Source organism: Drosophila virilis, chromosome 5 (genome assembly GCF_030788295.1).
Source record: "Drosophila virilis strain 15010-1051.87 chromosome 5, Dvir_AGI_RSII-ME, whole genome shotgun sequence".
In the NCBI taxonomy this organism is placed as follows: domain Eukaryota; kingdom Metazoa; phylum Arthropoda; class Insecta; order Diptera; family Drosophilidae; genus Drosophila; species Drosophila virilis.
Genome location: NC_091547.1, coordinates 14,524,341 through 14,546,316, shown reverse-complemented (window position 1 = coordinate 14,546,316; position 21,976 = coordinate 14,524,341). Strand labels below are relative to the sequence as shown.

General features: G+C 40.0%; 1 protein-coding gene across 3 annotated transcripts in view; it reads left to right on the top strand.

Annotated features, from left to right (window-relative positions):
• Positions 1-21,976, top strand: part of a (arc) — a 46,643-nt gene that overhangs the window by 11,265 nt on the left and 13,402 nt on the right. For 2 of the 3 annotated variants that reach the window (XM_002049878.4, XM_032437054.2), the window contains one exon: positions 9,141-9,191. The exons of the other annotated variant lie outside the window; for it this stretch is intronic. The gene's annotated coding sequence lies outside the window, so the exon portion shown is untranslated. The remainder of the gene's footprint in view (positions 1-9,140; positions 9,192-21,976) is intronic. 3 annotated transcript variants of the gene reach the window in all.

Sequence of the window (21,976 nt, the reverse complement as noted above, 5' to 3'; positions counted from 1 at the left end):
CGAATCGCAGCGCAGCCAAAGCGTGCCAAAGCAAAGTTCTGTTGATATTGAGGTCTTGCCACAGTAAAAGAGCTCAGCTATAACAATTCTAGCGCTTTGTATCTGCCAGATACAAAAGCAGCAGTGGGTCAATTCTCCATGCTCTACTCTCGCTGGCAATCAATTTGCCAAGAGCCGTTTGTCCGATTTGTTCTGGCCGCGAAGCCTTCTCTGCGCTTCTCATCGCTTCGTCTTCGGTGCGAGTTGGTGTGCAGCTCACGTAGCACGTCCCGCTACGGGCTCGACTCTGCGGCTGAGTCATATTGCAGTCATAATAATAAGCATTTCTCTAGTTACTTTGTGTACTTTCTATGTACGCCGAGCACACGACTTGTTGTTGTTTGAGTTTTTAATTAATTTTTAATACACTCGCGCGCATTTCATTGACTTATGGGCTGACTTCTGAGTAGCTCGGCTGCCTGTCAGCTGCCCAGAGCCCAGAGCTCGACAGCGCACCGCAACGCATTCATTATTAATTTTCCTTATTTTTTTTTGGGCAACTCGCGGGCGGAATGTGTGACCAGTACGGCAGCGGCCTCCGGCTCAGGTTGCCTTTTGTCCAATTTGTTGGCGGCTGGCCATCATCAAATTTTTATTATTGTAAAACAAGTCCACAGTGTGCACAGTGGAACTTCTTGCCCAAAAGCGAGTTTCATTGTTAAGAATCTTGACTCTAAACGAGATACTGAAATGATTTGTTGAGTCATCTGATCCCAATTGTTTCTTCTACTAACTGGCCGAATGCCAAAACTATTTGGAGAATTTTTCACGTTATTTATGATTTGTGTTTTAATCGAACATGAAAGCGGGGCTTTAGAGTATCAAATATATGGATATTGTTCATTAAAAATATTTGTTTCCTTTCTTAATTTAATCAGAGCTTTTAATTTGCTTGAGTATCGCGTTGGATCCACTGTGCAATTTGTTACAAATTTATCCAAGCAAGTAAACATAACTAACATGTACGTATATGTCGGCTCAGATATATTAATATATATATATATGATACATATGAATTAATAAATTACTGCATTAAATTGTTATGTTGGTCTTGCTGCCGCCCTGGGGGCGTAAACGATTTGTCTTTGGTTAATTTTTTTTCGGGGGCTTCTTAGTCGAAGCCTCAGATTCCGGCCCACAGGAGCGCGGGCAGCTGGCCAGGCCCGAATCTGTCAGCCATATATCAGCTGTGTGCGGGTCAAAAAGAATGCAGACCACTTGAGTCGGGCCTTTTAATAAAGTAATTAAAGCCATGACACTGGATGATTTTTTATGGCCAAAAATAATTGGGTCTTCTGGCTGACGGGGCCAGGTCCATACGATGTGGGCGAGGATTTTGGCTCCGCACAGCAATTTCTATTCGTTGGCTTTTCTTTTGATATGATGTTCGCCAATGATAATAAGCAATAAATTGTAAATTTTCACTTAATTTCATTAACTGCAACGCAACACGAAATTTTATTTAATTCCCTCTGCCGGTTTTAGCGAAAGCTCAAAATATGATGTGTTCATTTATTTATTTATTTATTTCCTTTTTGTTGTCTGTATAATTGTTGGCTTAATGGCTTTTAAATATACAATTGTTATTGTTTCGCACAGTCTGCGCTTTTTGCAAGCTGTTAAATGTTTTACTTTCGCTCTTGTTTTAATTGCCGCCTGCTTAACCCAATCATGACATTGTTAATGGTTATTTATGGCGGCTGCCCGCTGATGATGCCCACCATCAGACACATTACCAAATCTTGACCCAGCTGATGCCCAGCTAATGGTCACGTTAATGTGACCACAAAAGAGCGTGTGAACTTCATTACAAAATAACAAGCACCCGTGTCGCAAAGTCTCTACACACTTTAACATGGCCAAATTCCACGAGTGAGTATCGTTTTACCTGCGCCGTTCGCCAGGTGTGACAATCGACGTGGTTCAAGTTCAAATTTGAATAATTTTTTGTGCTGAATTGCATTTGGAATTAAAATATCTTATGCTTTAACTTGAAAGTATATTTGAGCAGTAGTAAAAATACAAATTCGACTCAACAGACAGTTCTCGGGAGAGATGCGAGGCTCTAAACAGAGGCTAATGCATTACTGGGAGTAGCTTTAATAATCAAATTAATTATGATGCAAATAATAATAATAGCATGAGCATATTTGAATTCAATTAAGTTCGTTTTCAGCGAGAAGGAGATCGATTTTATTTTGTGAGAGCGTGTCACCTGCAGTTTTTACTCAAATTCGGTTCACTTTCGAGCTACTTTTCGGTAGCTGCCGCTGCAAATATGCTTTTGCAACAAGTTGCTTTAATCCATGCTCCAGAAATTTGTTTCCATTTAAATGCAATGCCAGTGGCTGGCATTTTGCGTACACTCTGCCCCTCGCCTCGAGGTAATTGCAGCTGTCAGCGTTTGCGGGTTGAAAACATTTTTAGCAATCGCTTTGCGAGAAAAATTGTTTTATTTTAATGTGCGCGCAAAAAGTGCTTCGGTTCGCTTAGTTAGTCCCTTCTTTTGCTTGCCACGAAAATTGGGTCAGCAGAATGTTGACAAGGAAATGTGTTAATGATAGTGAATGGCGTAATTAACAAGAAATTTTTTTTTTTTAAATGCAGACCGCATGCCAAAAACGGCGGTTATATGATAGTTTGCGAGGACCGCAAGGTAGACAGGAAATTGCGGGAATACCTCACGTGCTCGAAGCTAAAGTTTTCAGAAGAAAAAAACTGTCCAATTAAATATTATAGAAAACGTTAATTAAAAATAACAAAATAGATTCAAATTTGTTTTATTTTGTCAAAATTGTTTTATTTTTTTTTGTAAATTTAATATGTTTACTTGACTTAAGATCTTTAGCCACAGGTTCATTCACATCTCCATTTAGGCTGCACTCTGATGTTCCATCTTGTATATGTAAATCAGCCAATAACAGTTACAAATTATACAGAGCCCGCGGCGAAACCCATTCAAAAATCATTAACAAATTAATGTGAAAATAATAACAAATGAACTGCGGCTAAGCAACACACACAGTCACAATAACAAACACATACTTGAGGAATATGACAGCTTACAAACGGTAAAAATGTGGCCGACAGCAGCAGCAGCAATAACAAATAACAACAAACATTAGCCAGCTTAGCTTTTGCTTTGCGACGTTGACAACTTTAAAGGCGTCAACTTTCAGCCAGCCTACGGTAAACTTGTTACTTGTTAAGGTTATCTTCATGTTAATATTAATGTTAATGTTCATATTTGTGGTAATTTTAATATTAATGTTAATGTTAACATTAATGTAAATGTTAACGTTAATGTTAATGTTAAAGCTGATGTTAATGTTGTTGTTAACGTTTAACCTGCTGTTAATGTTAATGTTAAAGCTAATGTTTATTTCAAGAACAAGATAAATAGCAGAAAATTGATTTAATTTTTAACCTAAGCTCTTAAGAAATGCTAAGAATTAATAGTTGGCTGAATTCATTTGCATTTTTGAGCGTTAATTAAATGCAAACTTACTTTAGGATAAAAGTTCTAAATCCTTGTATTTACCGAACAGTCTTCTATTTACTAACGAAGTGAAAATTTGGTTCAGTTAGTTTTGGGCCAATGTCATATATAGATTGATTAAGCGGCATTTGCTTCCTCCATGGATAATCATGTCTAAGAATATTGTTGAAGCAACTCATAGAAGCCATTTCCACATTTATCTTGCCTCTTTTTTGTCGTCCCTTATTGAACGGAAGTACATTTTCGATTCACCTTCTAATGACTCCAACATCGATCAACTTGCGCCTATAGAATTTATATGCTTGAGTCATCATTGGACTTAGCCCTGATATTGGTTGGTTTATTCTCTTCTTTATTTACTGGTCTGGGCGACGCTTCCGTTTGCCGGTGTTCGATTGCTTAGCAATGGCAAATCAAATAGTCAAATCTTTTTACAAACACAATAAGCACATGGCACATCCAACTTAAAAGCCTGTCCAAAAGTCCACGAGTACTCCTCCAAGTGCAAGTCGCAATCAACAACGTTTCCGCTGGCAGCCCCAAAAAAGGCATTGAGCAATTATTGCTCTGGCTGTGAAAAGCAAAAGCGTCGACAGTTGAGAGTCAACCAACAGCAACAACAACAACATTGTGGCTATATTGCGCCCACTAATATCCATGGCCCGGTCTCTTGTGAAAGGCAAAGACCGGTCAATAACAGCAACAACAACAGCAACAACACTTACAACAGCAACAACATGCAACTTAAAATTGTCAACATTGCAGCACTTGCCGCATAGCTTCGACTTCAACTTCTACTCCGATTGCCTTAGTGGAGAGGCACGAGGGTCTACGGCCCGACTCTGACTGGGACTGGGACTGAGACGGGGACTTCCAGCTGCGTAGACAGCGCGCAGACATTGCTGGCAGTTTCAGTTTTCAGTTCTCCAAAACGGCCAAGCCAAAAAGTATTTGCAATAAGTCGCAGCGCATATACGCTTCGTCTGGGTTAATCTATGGTAAATTTTGAATTTGAAATTATGAATGCCCATCATCCCAACCAATAATTAGTCATTGTATTTAACTGATTATAGTTTTTGGTATATTTATTTTTAGTACGTCGAATAGTTGAATACTTTTAGAATAATTTTTAAAAATGTATATTTATTCAATTCCAACCAAGGTGGGAAGCTATGTTACAAATAAAATACAAAAGTAAATATGTTAGTTCTGTCTCGGATACTTTTGGAAATACATGTTAATATTAATGGTAATGTTAATGTTAAAGTTAATGCTAATGTAAATGTGTCAAGTGGCACGATGTTAAATTCACAGCTTGCAAAATGTTGCCAACTGAAAGACCAAGCTTAAGTACTCTGCAGACGGGTTTAGAAATCATTGCTGTTTTTGGTCGCGTCTTTTATATTTTTATATGTTTTTTTTTTGTATTTTTTTGGCATGCGCCGCGTGAAAAACGAAATGAAAAGTTGTCGATGTTGCTGGCGTTGTCGATGCTGCCGTTTGCTGTTGCTGTTGCTGTTGCTGCTGTTGTTGCTGTTGCTGCTGCTGCAGTTGTCGATGTTGCAGCCGCAGCAGCAAAAAGCATTTGAAAATGGAAAGTCGTTGTTGCCGTGTTTTCAGTTTTGCAGTTTTGTTGATTTCGTTGATTTTTCGGCTGGGCAGCAACCGGTTGCATTGCCAACATTAGCTCACATGCAACAAGCTCTTGTTGTTGCTGTTGCTGTTGTAGTTGTTATTTCTATTGCTGCCATTGCATATTTGTGTTATTTTTATTAGTTTTCGATTTATTATTTGTGTATGTTGGCGGGTCGGCTGCTAATTGGTTGCCCAACAAAAACAAAACAGGAAAGAACCTTGCAATCGACTGCAACCGACTACGCAATACTCTGTTTTGCGATTACAGCTGCAAACAGGCACGAACTTCAAAGAAGTTACTTAACTCTTGGAAATATGGATCAAAGCAATCTGTCATTAATCAAACCTATTCACCTCAAGTGCTCTACACATGTGAAAAATTAAAATTTTCACGATATTTTTGCCCAGCCCGTCGCATCCTATATACTCTTTTTACTTTGTATACAGAGTGCCAAAAAAAAAAAAAAATGTTGTAACCGTCTATTAGAAATTTTGATTGCAAATCTTTGAGATACCACGAAAAACCTGTAGACCGTTTGTATGCGCCTCTTATGAAAGCGAAAGTATGAAACGCTAAAATTTGTAGTTCGGGAAAAGCGAAACCCACAACTATCATAAAAAAATAAAAAAAACCAACTGCCAAGTGCAGGTTTAGTGGTCCATAAAGACCTCTCTCATTAACCGACTCGAGACTCGTAAATAGAAATTTTCACCATGCTCTGAAGTTATGTAAGATCTTTTTGGAAGAGTTTGACCAGCCTTAGCTAACAGAGCTATTAAAATTGCAAATTTATAATGTGATAAGCTGAATTATTTTGCATTTTTTTTGCCATCATTTTTTATGGCTGGAATAACTTAAAAAGATCAATCCAAACCGAAACGAAATCTTATTTCTGTGGCCAATTTGCGTACATCCTAAAAGAATATGCAAAAGATTAAAAAGGATTTCACAGCTGATTGGCGTACGACTGAATGTTAAAAGTAAACGTATTATTCTATTATTTTTTTTTATTGGTATGAATTAGTTTAAAAAAAAAAAAAACTCAAATATGTGGCTGACCATGGTAGACAAGGAACTAATCTTGAAGTGGGCATAAATTAAAATTGAGACTTGATATTATATATCTAGGTTTGAAGACAAAGCCAAGGCAGCACAGCGCGAATCAAATTCATATGTTTTTAGGGTTTAATCAATTGTTTTCATAACATATTTCGACAAAAAGTTGTCCAACTAGTTGTGACTTTTCATTCATGTTCCATTTAATCATTACTGATCCAAGGGCAATCCCGACTCAAACTTCCCACGACTTCTAACAGCCGCCAAATTTATTCGCACTTTCATCGACAGATTCCGCAAAGTTTCACCTGCGCATCCAGTCATCCACTTATCTGGGCACCTACATAGATAAATTTACACACTTATCAGTGCCCCCGCACAGTAGATGATTCGAGTGTTGATACAACACGCACAACAAGTTGGCAGCTTATTCACTTAAGACTCAAATTAACATTGATTTAATTCGTGCGTATTACGAGTATTTCGCTTTCTGAAGTGTGTATAACTTTCACTGTAGAGACCGAGAGCTCTATGTATGTATATCTGTCCCTGCTTATCGATAGAAAACATTAATTAAAACATTATATACACATTATTAAGTCAGTCGATTTTTCTGTTATGCGGCGGCATCTTTCTCTGTGTGAATATTTTACAGCTGCTCTTTTTTTTGTTTTCTTTTAATGTTCGTTTCATTTTATTTAAGTTTTTGTTGTAGTTTTTTACATTTTTTGCGCTAATTTTCGCACTTGGCAATGACGCCGTTTGTTTGGTTTACGGTTAACGGTTTTGCTATGGAAAATGGGAAAAGCGTTAAGGAAAAGACAACTGAAGCTAAGTCAAGCTCTGCACACAAACGCCTGCTCACACGGCCACAAAGTTATGTGAAGTTAACCTTCAGTTTTCCGGGTAATAAGTAAAACAGTTTTTCGTTTTTCGTGCTGTAAAGTTATATAATACAAAGGCTTTAGGGAAGTTTTCAAATACATTAGCTTTGCTGCACTAGTTGAGGTGCATTCATATTATTATAATTATTTATTTTATATAAATATTTACAAATCAATTGCATTTCCATTGAATTAAAAAACAAAAATTCAAAGCAATCGATGTTTTCTGCCTCCTTAATGTTAAATAACTGCTGTTAAGTAACAGTCAATTGACAAAGTGCTGCAATGTTGCCACCGCTCTGTAAATTAACAGAACGCGTTTCCTACGCGAATGTGTGACACGCGTCTTAAATGATTTTTTAAACTGCTATCAAGTTGCAAACTTCGCCAATCGATTTTGTAGAATTCAAATGAAATTAAAAAAGAATTACTCAGAGATTTGTGCACTTTCTAAGCCAATGTTAGCACATAAATCAGAAACTTCATTAACACAACTGCCAAAATCTATGAATATAAATCTAAATGCAACGACGCAAAGCCAAGCCAAGTCCAAGACTCTTTCGGCCAACCTGTCGCCGCGCGTCCCCGGCTCCTAACAGCGCCTCCTGGCCAACTACGTGACGACCTCATGTGCTGAAATTATAGCAAAAGTGCAACAACGGCAACTGGCAGCCAGCAGCCGGCAGCAAGCAGGCAGCGAAATAAATAACTCAATTTAGGAAAAAAGTGTTAACTTGAAATTTGCCAATAAATCAATGGACAGGCGGGCAGGCACCTTGTGATTAGCAGCAACCCAAAACCTGCCGATTGCTTATCTACTGGCAACTCCTGAACCGAACCGCTACGAGTCATTTTCGAAAAGCGGAAGACTTTTCAATAAGCTTTAGCATGCAAAAAAAAAAAAAATACAAAAAAAAAAAACTGATAAAAAAGGAGAGAAAAAAAAACGACACCGACTGCAAGATTGGGCAGCCGTCACTTGGCCTGACAGGCAATAAACTCGGCGATTTTTGGTGCCGTTTTGTGAGTGTTTTGCCGGTTTTTTGTTTTTTTTTTTCTGTTGCCAGTTTTTTGCATTGCGCTGCCAAAAAATAATTTGGCTCACTTCACGCCTGTCAGACGGGAAGCCGCTTAGATCTTATCTCGTTGGCTGCGGCTTATGATTTTCAAACAAACTTCAATCAACGTTTAATTGAAATTAATTTGTTCATCAACTTTGTACACATGTATATGCCAGCTTGGCTAATTTAAATAATTGTTTGGCCCAGGCCCAAGTCCCTTGCATGTCCCAGATAAAGCTCGTGTGCGTCTAGACGGATTCCAATTGGGATTCCGATTCTGGTTCTGTTTAACAGCGAGTGTGCCAATATGAAATAAGTATATGTGGTATATATTAAAGCTTAAATCCAACCGGTTCTTGGTTTCTCGAGCCGATATTATTATGCTGTAACCGGTTTGCGTGCCGTTTTTATTATTTTTTTTTTTTTTAATTTTATTCTCCACGTTTAAAATATTTTTGTTTTCGTGTTTTTTTTTTTTTTATTTTCTGAAACATTTTGTTTGCATTTTAAGCGCATTTGTTGTGGTTCACAGTTTCGCTCAGTTCCAGTTCATCTGTACAGACCCGATAACTGTAAACTGTTTGTGCTCTTTTCTTATGGCAGGCAAATTTCATAACGGGCTGCCCGCCGCACCGATTCGCTCGGCCTCTGTTGAATAACATGACATGCGCTAACATTTTAATGCGCTGTCGACTCAATATGCCCCACTGTGCCATTGCCAGACTCGGGTCTATTGTCTTCGCTTTGTTGAACAGGTGCCCAGTTCATTATCATCTATGTATAATGCAAATCGCTTTGTTCTCGCGATTTGGAGCGTTGTTTGTATGCTGGCCAAGAAATAACTTATAAATCTCATTTGTAAGGTCTTTCAACGCATTCACACAAATATAAATCAAATATCAATAAATAATAGCATTAACTATTTAATTATCTAATCCCTTTTCAAAACTTTGCTATGCTTTCAGCTCTGAAAATCGCATCATACCTAAATCGGTCAGCCGCAAATCAATTAAGGGGTAAGCTAAACAATTTCTAGTTCCCGATATGTTTATCTATCAAGAAGTTTGTTTACCAAGCAATTAAAGTAACATTCGCAGCCAATTGGCAATGTTTATGTTGGCATCACTCAATCGGAGCCCATTCAGGAATCGATGTCTCACAATGAGACGACGACTTTAAGTTTTTCCTTCTGCAATTTTGTGCCTATTTCCGCCTTTTAGCAAACGTTTTCCGCGTTGCGACAAGCTCCACAAACTGCATCGGGAAATCGAAAATTGACTAAAATTATCATTAGTCAGCAATCGATCAATACATAATTATTGTCGATACATATCTATACATAACTAATGGCGATTCGATCTTAAGCGGAAATGTTAAAATTTAACAGAATCTCTGGGCTTCTCTTTAGGACCTTTTTAGCTTTTGTGAACTGAAAATTTGACTTTGTTTAAAAAAAATTTCATGCTCCAGTTATAAGAAAATTATGTTGCCAACGATTTTGGTCAATTGCTTGGGACAGTAAAAAATGACTTTCCAAACAATTAGTTCAAGTCTCTTCTCCGCTTTTCCCCCCGTCTCATTTTCTCTAGCTCTTTTCTATAGCTGCCATTCTGTGCTTCCATTCCGCCCTCTTTTCAGTTCCACATTATTTGTGGTTTTGCTTAAATGCACAAGCAACTTGGACACTGGCAACAGCTGAACGTGTTGCTTATTAAGAGAAAAGTTGACAAATGACGAATTCAGCGAAAAAAAAAACTTGCCGCAGAGAGAAGAAAAAGCGTTTACTAAACGTGAAAAGCGCCAGCTAAAACACAAAGTGAAAATCTACAAAAATTAAATTATTGCAAAAAGCTATGAAAATTAAATGAAATTATTACCAGGTCTTGAGCGTTTTCCTAAACAAATCACGCTTGAAATGGGCGTAAAGTGAAATCGCAGTAAATTAAAAATAATTGAACCCAAGTGAATATGCTGAGCCAAGAGGTAAAAAACAAATGGGACAGCTCTTGTAAATAAGTCGGTTATAGTAACAACTCGAAAAATATACATATATCAAATGGAAACCTTCGATGTATACTTCACATAAACTTATCATTTTCGTCTACAATATTACGAAGGATTCAGGACAACGTCTACCAGAGCGAGGGCTTCCTATGGCATGTGGGAGCATCAACCTGCTGCAAGCAACTACTGCATATAATAGAAGAATTTTTAAAGTCATTTTCGATGGGTGCCAGGTATAAAATATAGTCAGCATTTCTGAGATGCTGGGTGCTCCGATATATCTTCGGTGACTTTCAATTGCAACAGCATTTAACAAAGATACCTTTATGAGTGATGAATCATTAAATTTCCTTCGGTTTTTGTTCAACGCATGAGTAAGAAGTGAGAAGACTTTCCACAAACATATTAATTCTTAAATGTTTGACTCACATATCTTCTAGAGTTCTTTCTAGCGTCTGGCTCTTTGTGGCACGACCGTAATCATTAAGTTTATTTATTAATCGTGTGTTCGCCTGAGGAGGCCGCCCTCCATTCCATTCCATTCTTCAGCAACATTTTGTCAGTGCTGCCCACTTGCTAAAAGGTAGATTTAATTAAGTTTTGTGAATTTTCATTGTTTACAAAAGAGTCGGCCATTTGCTTTGTGCAATATTTGTCTGCATTATTTTTGTAGCTCCGGTTCTGCACAACAGATTTTTGTTCATTCTGTGTTTCTTGTGTTGTCAACACAATTAAGGCAAATTGGCAATTGTTGCCGTTTGCCCTCGTCATCGCGTTTCGGTTCCAACACCTTTTTTTGCTCAATAGATACAACAATTTAACAGTAGTTTTGACATTAATAGCCAAACCAAACAATGCCCCCGAACTGTGCAACAAAAGCACCAAAAAATAAACAAAGCGAATTCAGAAAATCATAAATAATTTGATACAGCTATTCGATTTTTATTTTTTTTATATTCCCCTGCAGAGGGTATAATAATTTTGTCGTGAAATGTGTAACGCGTCGAGAAAGACATCTCCAAACCCACTATATGTTATATCTGTCGAAAACTAGGTTCTTATATAAAAAAGTTTTTTGTTAATCAAGATCTTTACCAAACTTAACATTTATTTGTTTAACTATGCGCCTCATATATATGCAAAATCCTAACAACATCGGACTTCTATATCATACAGCTGCCATAGGAACGATCGGTCGAAAATTAAGTTGTATGGAAAACTTTTTGGTCTTTAAGATATCTTAACCATATTCGGCATTATCTCTGTTCCCCTCTGCTTCTTAGTTACGTGCAAAGCACTTTAAGCATTATGAAAAGGTTGCGTCTGCAAGCGTATTAAATCTTCGGCGTGCCGAAGATAGCCCTTCTTTCTCGTTTTATTTGTATTTAAAGTTTATTATTATGTTTAGTGCGTGGCCCGCAGCGTTATTGAAAAATGCAAATGCCGCGTCTGTCTCGAAAGGCTGGCTGCCTAAGATGGATTTATAGATCAATGGTCAAAGCTTTTAGTAGGCGGTCGCCTTCGTGATTGTGTAAGCAACTATTTAGTATAATATAAAAAAACACTTGGACATGTTCTAGTTGAGTTTCACACGCACACACAATATGGAACAGAGAGCACTTTCTAAATGCCCGCCTCAAATACACAATTCATTGTGCCGGGCGCAGCGATATTTTATTTTTTTTTTGTAATATGCACGTTTACGTCTCAAAATCAAATGGTTTTAATTAACAATTTATGTGCAGCCTCGGTGTTTAGTTATTATAATGCCGGACCGACAAGACTACCGGGCTGCTCAATTCGATGCATCATCGTTGGCCAGTTTCCGTCTCCGTCCCGTCCTGACTTCGATTCTAAGCTCTGTAATCGGCGGCTACTGTTGCCTCTTTTTTGTTGTTGTTGTTGTTGTCAACCTTGCCGCTTCTGTGTGCTGTGTGCCGTGTGCTGATCATTCTGGCCAGTCATGCTTAATTATTATGATTATCAATGTTTTATGCTCTATAATTGCCGTTGGCGGCCGTGACTTGGTCTTTTTGGGCGTCACCAGAGTCCAGCCCCATAACTAGGCCGACTCCCCGACGCGGCCACTGTGGGCCCAGTCCCAGCCTGTGAGGGCTTCTGTTGATTTGCTTAATTTTATTTAATTGTGAAGTTTGAACTGCGTAAATTCGGGTTCTGCTGCCTTTATTATAGCTCTCTTGGCAATTAAATTGAATACCTCTTAGTCGCCAGCCAAGTGTCAGCTTAACACAAACCACCTAGTCGCAATTCGCCAAACGACAGTCGAGCACAGTGGACGAGTGTTGAGGAAATGATAATAATGTCTTAACATTCAGCTTACTTGGGATTAATTTAAATAATTATATTAATGTAGAAATGGCCCTGATTTTATCTAACCAAGCAATAACAGTATATCTAGCCACATAACAGGGCTATATACAAGTTTTGCTCAGATTCATCTACAGCATCCTACAGGGACGTGGACGTGGACTAAGAAATTATATTCTTGTTTAAAATACCCAGATTTTGAATGAATTAAATCTTTCATTAGATCGATTTCAAACATTTTGAAAGATCTATTTGGAACATTTATTTCTAACATTATCTCGATCTATTCGAATTACTTGCATTTGCGAAAGTGAAATATTCTCGAATTTATTTTGTAGTCGCTTTACAGAAGTAAAGGTATGCTAGGAACTTACCAATAATAATATGGAAAACTGAAAGATAAAGGAATAATTATAGGAATTAATATAGAAATTGATATATGGTTGGATATGTGTGTTTGCACCTTGAAATAGACAAATCGTAAATAGTATTTTATTTAATATTTTCGATTTTGTTTCCACTGTGCACATTGCCGCATTCAATTGAGCCAGAGCCAGGCAGTCGGTCGTTTAGTCGACAAACAGCTAGGCTAGCTGGTGGGGACTGTCCGCGTACTGACGTCTATTCAGGTGTCCAGGCAGGCGTGCATTTAAATTTATTATGTAAGCCACAGTCTCTGCCCCAACTGCAGGCACAGCCACAACCGCAGCCTCCCATCTCAACCAACGCCAGCGCCGCTGTCGCAGCGTTTGTTGCTGCAATCTTTAAAAATCTCGCGTACTCATCAACAACATTTCAAAGTGAACGTACATCAAAGTGGCTGCCAGCCAGCCAACTCCACTGGCCGAACATGAAGGTGTATCACATAAAATCACAAAAACTATCTAAACAGGAAACCCAGCAACTGGACAGCAGCAGTAGGGGGTTGGCGAAGGCGGGCGGCGTGGGGAAGGGCAGTGGAGGTGGCGGCGTTGAGAAAATTAAAACAAAACGTTGTCGTCTATGGCTCTGGCTGCCGCCATCTAAGCAAACGCTGCCCGCCGATCCTGTCCAGTTAAGTAGTTGTTGTTGTTGCTCCTCTTTTTTGTGTTGTTTCTGCTGCTGTCGCTGCTGTTGTTGCTGTTGCAGCTACTGTGTTGCTGGCAGTGTCGGCTACTGTGCGCTGTTTTGTTGCCTTAACACTTTGAGCAAATATTATTGCTCGCATGTATTTTGTTGTAGTTGTTGCTGCTGCAGATGTTGCCTTTGGGCCAACAACTTTGATGGATTGCACGTCTGTCGTGAGCAGTAGCAGCAGCAGCAGCAGCGACTGTAAGGTAGGCGGCCACATTTTGGGGCCAGCTCTTAGGGCGTGTTCGATGTGGCAAGCCACATATATTTGATCTCTTTGCGCGTTTTGAAGGTCAGCCAGACAGACATATCTATCAGACGAAAGATAATGTTTTAAATAAAGCTGCTCATTAACATTTTTCATTTTGATGGCAGCCAGATGTGGGCTGGTTGGGCCAAAATAATTGTTATTTTTATAGCCATTAAAACACTCGAGTGCGCGCACTTTATGTAAGACATTTGTCTTAACACTGCGCCGCATTATGCCGAAATCATAATAAATAAATATTAAGCACATTGTTCGACGCTCACGTGCAAACACAGTGCCTCTTGTTGTTCGTAGGCAAAATTTGATTGCGTGCTTAAGATGCAGCCTCAGCCCCCGCCTCCGCCGGTGGGCAAGTCTCGAAAGCGGCACAGTTTTTGGGCGCGACAGACGACGCCAACAGATCTGATAATAATGATGACCCACATAGAGATGCGGCGAGTGCGTCAAGACGAGCGCCTATTGACGTTGAGGGGGCACGCTTTTTAGAGTCTCGAGTCCATAAAACGAAAGACTTAGACAACGAACTTGACCATAAAAATCGTTGTAGAATATCATCAACACGCGTCAAGAGTCACGCATTGCAGCTGCATCGATTCATTATCGTTTGTATGCCAAATAACTTCAACTACAATTATGTACACACAACAAGAGTCAAAAGTGCCCGACTACCAGTTACCCTGTGTTCCAGCTGAGGAACATACATTCTACTTTAAAGGCTGGCCCTAATGAGGTTTTGTTAACTTTAGTAATACTTTGAACTCTACAGAAGAATGGACTGCTCACAGAACAATTATTTAAAATATAATTGGTGACTATTTAGACAAGTTATACTCAAAGAGTATGTTTTTCTTCTGAAACTTCGTTATTTACCAGTTACAAACAGCTTAATTTGAGAAGGTAAAAAGACAATCTGCATGTTGAGCCACAAGTGGGACAGGTGCACATCGGAACAACAACAAAAATATATATAACAACAATTCACTGCAAAAAGTCTCCGGTAATCACAATAATTTTCAACTCAAGCGGAGAAACGATCTCTGTGCAAGAAGTAGCACAAATGGAAACAAGAAACAGACTCAATTGTCGTTTGTGCATAAGATCTTTTAATACAGGAAAGAGCAGCTATGTAAAACACGCCGAACGTTAAATACACTTTCAGACATTGTACAAAATTTCGAATCCCAACCGATTTACTAAGTATATACAAAATCTAGTCAAACAAATCACAATATCATATGGGTCTAATCAGGTCAAAGGTTAGTTCTTGATCTTAATAAACGTTAGTTTTAAGCTTAGTTTTGAGTTCTTCTCTCTCAGAAGTCTTAACCTTTGACTAAAATTATCTAAGGATTCATTTATGGATCGTTGTCAATTCTTCATTTCGCATATTGCTGGCTTTCCACTTTCACTGCATTTCTTCGTACCTGTCTCTGTTTGTCGTTCTGAGTTAATGCGAGTTTCATTGGCTTCGTTTCATTTTGTTTGCACCAACTGCATTGCGGGTCAGGTGATTGACATGCCACGTAACGGAGTAATAAACAGCGCCAGCGGCAACAGCATCACCAGCAACAGCAACAGCAACAAAAACTGAGTCACATTATAAAGCCATAAAAATAACACCTCTAGCGTGCAGACAACGACAACAACAGCAGGAACATGGACAACGGCAACATGTCGCAGCCACACATTATACGAGAGCCCTCGACAAACGTTTTGGGGCCACACGCAGCGCGTGATCTTGGCAAAGGGTACAAAAAGCAAACTAATTACATGCCAAGTAATTTTAATACCCACTGAAAAAATGGCCAGTGCAATGAGCACTCGCACAGCAGATGCAGCAGCAACATCAACAGCAACAGCAACAGCAGCACGACAGCAACACGTAATGTTGCAGTAACAGCAAAAAGTGGTGCAAGTAAACAGCATGAGGCCAATGGACTCCGCAGCCGTGGCAGCAGAGGCAACTGCGGTCCGGTGGGCGCAACGCTCTGTAAATGGCAGCTTGTTGGTTAGAGACTTGGACCTGGTGGCGATCGCTTGACCCAACCAAAACATCTGCTGGAAACCGGCAAAAGATGAAGCGTCGGCTGCTGCTGTTGTTGTTGTTGCAATTGATATGGCAGGAAGTTGTTGCTGCTGCTGCCGACTTTGATATGTAAATTGTTCCAAATCAATGCTAATTTCTCGACGTGCATCAGCCTGCCCAGGCAAGTAGTAATTAAAATTGCTAAAAAAAAAAAAAAATATACAACAAATAAACAATGCCACACGCATTAGTATGCAACTCTTACTCGCAGGCCCATAAGCAGTACTAGCTGCAACAACAGCAGCAGCAACAACAGCAAGAAAAGAAAGGCCTCGGCGGACAAAAACGTTGAGCGCTCAACAAAACAATTTACCAAGTTTGGCCTAAACGGTCAAAGCAGCCGGGCCAGCCAACTGGTCGGTGACAGTGCTGCAGCAACAGCAACAGCAACTGTTACGGCAGCAACATCCTCATAGCGTGCATAGCAACACGTGCGTTTGCCTTTTACAATGGCAGCAGCAACTGCACCAACAACAACAAAAACAATGAAAGGCCAACAACTTTGGCGTTTTTCGCGCGAAATTTACTAACGGCAACAACAACTGCACAACAGCAATAACTGCAGTAGTAGAATCAACAACAACAGCAACAACAACATCAGCAGCAGCAGCAGCAGCAACTACAAAACGCGCGTGCTCAACATTTGCCACAAATGGAGTTATCAACCAAATGGGTCTTCATCGATAAAAATTGATGAAGCGCTTCTGCTGCGTAGAACTTGAGGCAACTTTGGGACGACGCTGACGATGACGATGACGATGGCGATGGCGACGATGGCGTTGGCCTGGCCCAGCAATTTTCCAAGGAAATTGCTTTCGCCTCGAGTGGCAAACAAACGAGCAATGAACGCAGAATGACGCACGTGTGCGTGTTGTTGTTGTTGTTATTGCTGTTGTTGTTGTTGTTGCTGTTGCTGTTGTTGTTGCTCTGCCTGTTTGTGTTGTCTTCTCTGCCATTGGTGACTTATTTTGCTTGTTAGTTTGATTTGTGTTTGTAACTAATGGGCCAGTGCTGGCAAATAAAATGACATCGATAACAATATTAATCGATAACATGTTTTAAGTCTGCATGCCGCCAACAATGAATGCAGTCGCTATAACTGTTGCTGTTGTTGTTGTTGCTGTGCCTGCCTGTGTAGACTGCCCTGCCTTATTTTGCTTGTTAGTTTGATTTGTGTTTGTAACTAATGCGCCTGTGCTGGCAAATAAAATGACATCGATAACAATATTTATCGATAACATGTTTTCAGTATGCAGGCCGCCAACAATCGAAGTAGTCATTACATTCGGCATATAATTATGATACGAAAACGAATCTCTTGGATACATATTGAAGGGTAGCTACAGTGGCAGCAATTAGTAAACAACACCAGATATGACAGCCAATGATGAGCTTCTAAGTTGTCACCAGTTCCAGTTGCCCGCTGCCCAAGTGAAGATTTCAACTTGCTGACAGCAGCAAACGGCAAAAAGTGAAAAGTGCCATCTTTCGAAATTGCTTGTGCTGCTTGAAGGCCCCTACCCCCGGCCCTGCTGCTCTCTTGAAATCGACTCGTATTTATGGTTTTAGTGTAGAGGCATGCGTTGTTATTGTAGTTGTCATTGTTTGATTGTGGTCTGACACACAAAATCATTGAGGTGTTAAAGCAAGCGTAGGAACTGTGACAACATTCACAAGGCTATTAGCCCAGAGCTTGGATTAATATAATTAAGGAGGCGCTATTTAATGCATGGCTATTACGTAATAAACAAAAGATATTTTACAGAATGCGAAGAAATAAGAATGAAGAATCAAACCAATGTGAAATAGAAGATAAAAATGTAGTCAAGACTCGTGTCAAAAGTGGGCAAAACTGGAAAGCCTAAAAATTTGTTTTGAAACGCTTTAAATTGACATTTCACACCTGATTGCCGACAACAACATAAATTCACACCGGCACACAGTTACTCAGCGGCCATGGCACATCTCTCGCTTTCCATGGCTTAATTACGACTTTCCAAGCAAACGCCAGCAACAGTCAGCTGCTATCCACGTTTCACGATCAACAATCAACCATGAACGATCAACGATCAGTGATTGTTCGGGCCGAAACTTGACTGGTGTGCATGTAATTGAGGTTCTAGGCTCACTGATTACTCCGAGTGGGGGACTGGGCAGTGGAACGCGCCTTCACATTAGCTAATGACAAGTCATGAAACTATGGCTGGGCTGGCAGTTACATTTGGAGCTGAAGCTGAAGCTGAAGCTGCAGCTGAAGCTGAAGCTGGAGTTGAACAACCGCGCAGACGCTGGGCAGTTGTAACTTGAAATGAAATTGTCATTTCAGAGCGTGTTGCAGTTGCGCAGTCAGAACAAGTTCATGGCATAATTGCTACAAGCGGCAACAACTGCGACATCAGCAGCTTGTGTGTAATTGTCGTTGCGGATCAGTCGCAACACCTGATTAAGAGAAGCAGCATCAACAGTTTTTAGCCGTGTTTGTATTGTTGCTGCTGCTGCTGCTGCTGCTGCTGCTGCTGTTGTTGTTATTGTTGCCTCACATGCTGTTGGTATTGAGTTACAAGGACAGGATATTGCATCCTTGAATGCCATGTGTTAGCTGCTGGCGCCAGGCGTCAGTCTCTAGTCGCTTTTGACAGCAGCAACAGCAGTGAAAGTATAAGCTTACCGGCCGGCAACAGTTGCTCAACAGTTGGCCAAACGGTTTATGCAACAGCAATCAGTGCGGCTTGTAGGAGTTGTTTTGGCAGCCATGAAATTTAATTGTCAACTTGCTGCAGACAGTGGCTGCTCTTGATCTGGTTAGTTTTTCATGCCTGGCACCAAATTGCCTGGCTGCAGCACAAATTTCTAAATTGTTGTATGCAATTAAAAAAATTACATGTACGTGCGGCAGGCAGCAACGACAATGTTGTCCTCTTCTACAGCAGCAGCAACATTGCCAATAGTGGCAGCATCTAGACAGCGGCAACCTGCACTTGCTCACTGATAGCATTGATTATAATTTTTGTTCGGCCTCCTCACTTTTTGCTCTAAGTACGCGCACTTGCAACATGTGCCACGGTGTGCATGTGTGTGTGTGTGTGTGTGTTTGTGCAATTTTCTCCAGAAAAGACACAAAATATTTAATCAAGTGCCATACAGTGGCATAAAACCTCAAAACGATTCTTAAAAATAACCACAACTATAAATAGCTAAACAATTTTAAATTTTTATAAAAATAAATCGGAAATATCATTCAACAGATATTGTTAATATGTGAAATTCCAAACTTATCAAAGACAAAAAACTTAAACTTGATGCCAGAACGCCAAAAGTGCAAGTAAACTTTGCTGTTTGCATATATTGTAGATATTTGTTCAATTTGGGTTGAAGTACAAATTATTATTTTATCTTGTGAATATGTAGAATTTACTGTATCAATGGTTCTTCTACCCACTGTATCGGCTGCCACCGATAGCCACTAGAAACTAGCTACCAACTGTTGCCGTTGATTCAGCTGCAATTGCTGTTGCACTTGTTGTTGTTGTTGCTGTTGTCGCTGCTATTTTGATAAAGCGCGTAATCGTAAAAACGCTAATGATACGATTTTCGCAGCAATGTAATGATTAAATGTTGCAAACGCTGGCGGCTGTTCGCCGTTTTGATGGGGTATTTGCCTGGTCGCAGTGCGATTGCAAGCCACAGTTGGAGCATCTGGTTAATTAGCGTAGAAAAGGGCGCAGCCAAAGACATACATCAACAATATGCACAGGCAGCAACAGAGGCACGAGGAGCAGACACGAGGCTGCAACAACAAGTTTATAAGCTGTCATTGGCAGCAACAGCGACGGCAACAGCAACAGCAACAGCCAAGCAACAACTAAATATAGTTTGCACACGTGCATGTGCATTTTTGACTATTAGACGTAATAGCTGAATGCATCATAATTTACCTTGACATTTAGACCAATGTCTGCACATGCCAAAGTTAATTGCCAGCTGCAGCAACAACAAAAAATGCAACAGCAACAGACGACAACAACTATGCAAATTGCAAATGCTTTGCTTACACGCCTGCATTTTGATTAGGTTAACTATTAATAGAACGCGTTGCCGCATTGCCGTCCCGGCATACCAGCAACATGGCAGCAACATCAGCAGAAATGGGACTCGAACAGCAGCAACCTGCTGGGATGAGTCATCCGCATAACTATATTGATATGCTTAATTAGCAACTTGGACAGGAATGCCTAAAAATCTTGGGCAGCTAGCGCGGACCGGGCAAACAGGTGGCAACATGTCGCACTCGAACGGTGAAGGTCAGCAGCTTTTCAAGTCGCTCGAAACGCCGATCTAGTTGCAACTGCCGGCATGCAGCAGCATGGCAAGAAGCGATACTGAGCGTGTCTTTAACTGCAATTAGAATTACGTGCGACCCGCATTTTGGTAGCCAAACGAAATGTGCCGAGGCGCCGCATAAAAACCAAAACAATTTTTGGTAACTCAGAACTCGCCGACAACAAGCGCAACAGCAACTTTGGCAGCGGCATCAACAACAACAACAACAACAACAACAGTCGTCAGAAATGTGGGCGCAAAACGAAAATGAAAACTGGACCCATGAGCCGATAAAACTTCTGGGCAAATGTTTTTGGGTTTCAATTTGGTTTTGGTTTATGCTTCGGTCCATATCGAACTGGTCTGCAAGCTGTGGCTTCTACGGCTGGCTACTTGCCCGGCGACTATGGCCAAGTTGGCAACCTTTAAAAGAATGCGGACTTGCCAGAAGTACGCACACACACACACATTCAGACACACACACACACACACACACACACACGCATACACTAAGGCTTATGTAGGCGCATGGCAGATAGGAAATATAAAGAAAATAAGGCATGCACAGAAAAAATAACTCAAAAGTTGTGGCAACAAAAGGCAAACTCTGCTGGATGCCTTTAATGCTGTTGTTGGGCTGGAAGGTTCGATGGTGGAACGAAAAGTTTATGACATATCCATACAAACATCATGTAAGAACCATTAAAAAAAAAAAAAAACAAGAACAGTCGTAAAATTGATCAATAAGAAGATTTATAGAATTTATTTATGACTTTGAAAGTAGTGTGGAGCAGTTATTCTCTATTAAAAACAAATTCCTCACTTGTAGCCATTATAAATACGTACATATAGAAATTTACATCGAGAAACACAAGCTATGAATACCCTGCAGTTATAATATTACATACTAATGTGTACACATTGATTATATTAATATGGATATGTTAAATGTTAATTACATTTTTCTTGGAGAGGTTTCTTTGTGTATTAGAAGGATTTGACGTACTAATTGATTTTATCTTTTCCCCTCCAATCCTATCTCTCTCTTCTTATACTCTTTCCAGTTTTCCATGCTTTGCCTCTCGCTCCCTCTCCATCTCTCTCTCTCTCTTTGTACACTTTCCAGTCATTAACTTTAATGACTACCCATGGAACAAATGCAATGGCGCAATTGTTGTCTGTCTGTGATATTTGTTTGTGTGCGCGTGTGTGTGTTTAAGTATGTGCACCAGAGTCTGTAGTATGGGTATTGGGGCACAGCTTGCCGCATGCCACAGCTGTGGTAGCCGCGGCCCGGCCTGCTTGCAGGAATTTTACAACTATGCAGCCGGCTCTGATTTGTTGCCAGGAGCAGAAGCCATGAGCTGCGATTTGAGAGATATGTGCAAAAAAGCAGTTAGTAAATTTAATAAAAGTAAAAAGAAAAAAAAACTCTTGCTATATTTGCGAAAAAAAAAAAAAATTTGTGTAAGAAATGTGGCGATGCACCGCAAATGGGAAAAGTTGAAATAGGGCTTGGCGCTGCCTGGGCATGCCGGGCATCATTATAAGCCCTATGCGACTGCACTGCAGCTTAAAAAAATAGTTTAGCAATCGTCTGTCGAGCAGTCGGGGAATCAGAGTCACGTTTTTTTTTTTTTTTTTTTTTTCGTCCACTGACTCCCTGCCCCGTCATTCGGTTCGGT